Genomic DNA, 4,158 nt, shown 5'->3' with positions numbered 1-4,158 from the left:
TAGGCATTCCTTAATTAAAGCGGGCAAAAAGCCCGGAAATGTGCCCAACTACGGCCATAAAGACCGGGTTGGTAATATACTTACAAAATCAAAACGGGGGGAATACCCCCCGAAATAGTAATACAAAACAAAAGGCTCACAGGCCCAACACTCTTAAACATAAAAAACCTTCAAGCACCTTCCTCCATCTGAACTTCCTCGGCTTCCTGAGTCGCTAGCCTGTCCCCGAAGACCAGAGAAACAATCTGGTCACCCTCCACACGATGGTATGGCCCGGTTCCCTCAGTCACAAACTCCACCCCAGGAAATTTAAGCTGGGCCACTGTGGAATTGTAGGTGTCTTCGGCAACAGCGACACAATCACCCCCCAAGACTCTAATATACTGGATTAAATCCGCCCGGGTCAAGAGAACCCTCTCCTCCTCCGTCTCATCCTCAGCAGGAGCCTGAGATCGGCGAAGAGAAGCCTCCCTCACCGAGGAAGATAACATCACTCCATACAGGGTACGGGAGAGCAAAGTGTACTGACCCAGCACGTCCTCCAGGACATCCTCCTTCGCTTTCAGTCGAGCCCTCACGGTCGCCAGCTCCTCACCCTGCTCCCTCAGCGACTGGTCTCGTTCCGCCAGAGCAGTCTTCACCTTAACATCCTCCTCAAGCAGCCTCACCGCTTCCGCAGATAAGGGCGTCGAACGAGCATAAAGGATAGCCAGCTCAAGCACCCGAACCACAGCTGAAGCATCCTGCACCAAGAATCTTTACCGAACGGAGGGCTCCAAACCTTCAATGTGAAGAGATTCAGCTCGAGGAATGGTCAGAGAGGGTCCTCCCTCAAAGAATTAGGGCAGGAGGAAGCATGAAAGGATGGTAAAGATATCAGCGGCCTCTTCCTGAGTCAGATCCACGGCCTCGACCCTCTGCCGTTTGTGACGAACCAATGCATCCGGATCTGGCTGCTGATGAAGAGGGGAAGGAAGCACCGTGACCAGCCTCAGGGATTCACCCTGGTCAGAAGCTGGCGCCGGAGAACCAACGACGGATGGGGAGGAAGAGGAAGTGCCTGAGCCCGTCGCCGGGGACCTCTCCACCGCAGCCGACCTAGGGCCAACACTCTTCTTGACAATCCCCTTGGCCTTGCTCGCCTGTCTGAGCATCTATTCGTGACGAGCGCGATCCATCGACTCTACAAAAAAGAATCAAAATAAAAACGTGAGGATCAGTCCGTCATAAGACCACTACCAAAAGCTATAACAACAAAATGACTAGTTAAAATAACAAAACAAAGGGGAGAGGGGCAGATACCCAGATAGGAAAATGCGCCCTCATCAGTCCCACTAGCCAGGAGCTCCTTTGTACTGATCACGCTCGGTTCCATAATGATCTCCCCATCTTCGTCCACGAAAGGCTTCCCCGAGCGGCCCACCTTGGCGACCGCAGGAAGGCCCTGCACGAAGTTCTGAAGGAGAGCATAGTCCCCCCGAGCATCCTCATCCAGATTTAAAAGTTTGGTAATATACTGGTCAGTGCCATACTCAAAGTGATCCCGAGACCAGAAAAATCTAAACTTATGTCTCCGAGTAGTGACTGGCTCCCCAATATCGTTAAGTAATGGACGACCATTGACATCCACGGTCAGAACCCTAGCAAAGACACTGTCTCGGGCCTCCCGGGACTGAGGACGGATAAGGAAGAAGCGGGGCTTATAACCCTTCAGGGAATCCGAGTAAGACTTGAAGATTTTCTTAGACTGCTTCAAGGACACCCATCCAAAGCGACCGTACCTCACCGTGCGTTGCACGCAAAATATATAAAAGAACAAAGGGATGGTCGCCCCTATCTTCAGGTAAGAGCAGACTAGCTCGAACGCCCAGATGAAAGCGATCGAATTAGGATGGAGCTGCGCAGGGGCCACCTCCAAGTGGTTAAGAATGGCCATCTGAAACTCTGAAAATGGCACGCGAAACCCCATCTCCCAGAAGACTACCTCGTACATAGGGAGCAAATCAGGGGTATATACATCACAGATACGATCCCATTCGGCCGGGATAAGAACCGACCACCCATTTCTAGAGGTATCCCTGGCATGATCCACATAACCCCCAATCTCAGTGAAAATATCTTAGTCATCTTCCAGAAAATAACTCTCAACATCAAGCACCTCCTGGACCACCCAGGCCGACAGAGGCACCTCCTGCCGGGCCGGGGGAGTAGAGGTCGACGAACCCGAGGCTGATGGCGCCCCACTTCGGCCATATTTCACCTGAAACACATGGGAGAAGAGTGAATTCGACAGTTAAATCAAATCCACCCTTCCACCACCGTTCAGAGTGAAAGGGAGCACCAATGGTCCGAGGACCGAACAGCCCGCGACCTTGCCCCTGTCCAGAAAAACAGAATTCGAGCAAAAGGGAGACATGCGCCAAAGGAAGGGGCAGAGACACACGCTACGCCATAATGACCTATTCTCCTAGAAGAAGCACTAAAAGCACAATCACGATTGATCAATACTCCCAAAACCGCTATCAACAGGCTAGACGGTATCCTCAAGCGACAAAGTCAACCGTACACCGCCACAAGCGACGGAGAAAACCTCCATCTCCGCCATCTACCATTAGTTATACCCTATATCTTCCTCAAAAATCATCCCTAAAAAACCTAACCTAACCACATGCAAATGATTCCTAACGAAAAAAGCATGAAAAGTCATAAAACAAGGTCAAAAACGAACTTACAAGTAAGGTTTTCGCGGATGAAACGATGAACAAGAGGAAAATCACCACAGCAGAACTCTCGGTCGACAGCACAGAAGAGAGAACGAAGCGAAGAAATTTGAAAAGTTTGGAGGAATGGCGAACCCTGATATTTATAGGCTGTTGAAGATATCACGTGTGCCGCACGTGCGACTCTGAGAAACGGTATGGTCATCATTAACCCTAGCAGCCTAGGAATAGGGTAGCCATCATTTCGCGTTAAATGCGACACGTCCCCCAACTGTCTTTCCTGAAACGACACGCTTCATGACTACCAGCCTAACCCTTCCTCTCCTCGGAAGCACTCGGCCTATCCCCCTCGAATGCTCAGGGCGCACGTCCCCGAAAGGTCCCCCGGATCAACTCCCTCTAAGTTGTTACTCCTTCAAGCAGAAGCAACGACTTGGGGGGCTCCTGTTCTGGATCGACCCAATCATTCTAATTGGGCCTATCCAGCCTTCGGCCCAAGGTGCGTTAGACCACGCGTGGCAACCCCCCCCCCCCCCCCCCCCCCCCCCCCCCCCCCCCCCGCCGATCGCGTCTGGAAAACACCAAGACAACCGACCACGAAAGAGCCTCGTGCCCGGTAAGAAGCCAGCTCGCGCGTCACCTAAATCTCTGCCTCAGAAGGAGGAGTCAATTCCGCATAAGGACACCTTATAAATAGCCCTCTTGCCATAGAGGGAGAGGTAATATTTTCTTACCCCAAAAATTATCTCACTTTGTTGTACCTTGTGGAACACATACTTACTTCGGTATCGGAGTGCCTTGCAGGTACAACCCCTTTTCCCCCTTTCGACCGTTCAGAACTTCAAGTCTTCATTGTTGCTGGCGATCTGATCGGCTCGGTAAGATCATTACAAATGGACCTTCAAAATGCCTACGACACTGTCGAGTGGTGTGCTCTTGAAGGAATCTTGAGAGAACTAAGTTTTCCTCCCCAGTTCATAATATGGGTAATGTTAGTGTAGCGGGGAAAATCTGAGATCAAAACCATTGGTTGACTTGACTCGTTATTTCAGTGAAAGTTTCCACCGCGCTTTATTGTTTCCAAAGGAAATGGGGAAAGAGCGAAATAAACCCAAAGTTTATTTTTAAAACAAAAAGAGATCTTAGGTATGGATGTTGATTATACAAGGGGAAGGTTTTAAGCACCCCTCATATTTGTGGTACTCCACGGGAACCTTTTTGAAAATGTGTTTATTAAAAGATATTGTGTGCAAAAGAAAAGGTTTGTTTGATTTTAAAAATAAGCTCGGCAAGACATTACATTTTTTGCCTACATACCTCCTAGGTGCATTGGAGAAGTCAGAGCTAATGTAGTTCCACTTAAAAGGGACGATTTTTAAAAGGAATAAACAATTTATCATCGTCGGAGAGAATACTTAGCCATTGATCTTAAACATGA

The sequence above is a fragment of the Vicia villosa genome, unplaced genomic scaffold (genome assembly GCF_029867415.1).
Source record: "Vicia villosa cultivar HV-30 ecotype Madison, WI unplaced genomic scaffold, Vvil1.0 ctg.000374F_1_1, whole genome shotgun sequence".
NCBI classification, from domain to species: domain Eukaryota; kingdom Viridiplantae; phylum Streptophyta; class Magnoliopsida; order Fabales; family Fabaceae; genus Vicia; species Vicia villosa.
Note: the sequence above shows the minus strand (reverse complement) of the source record.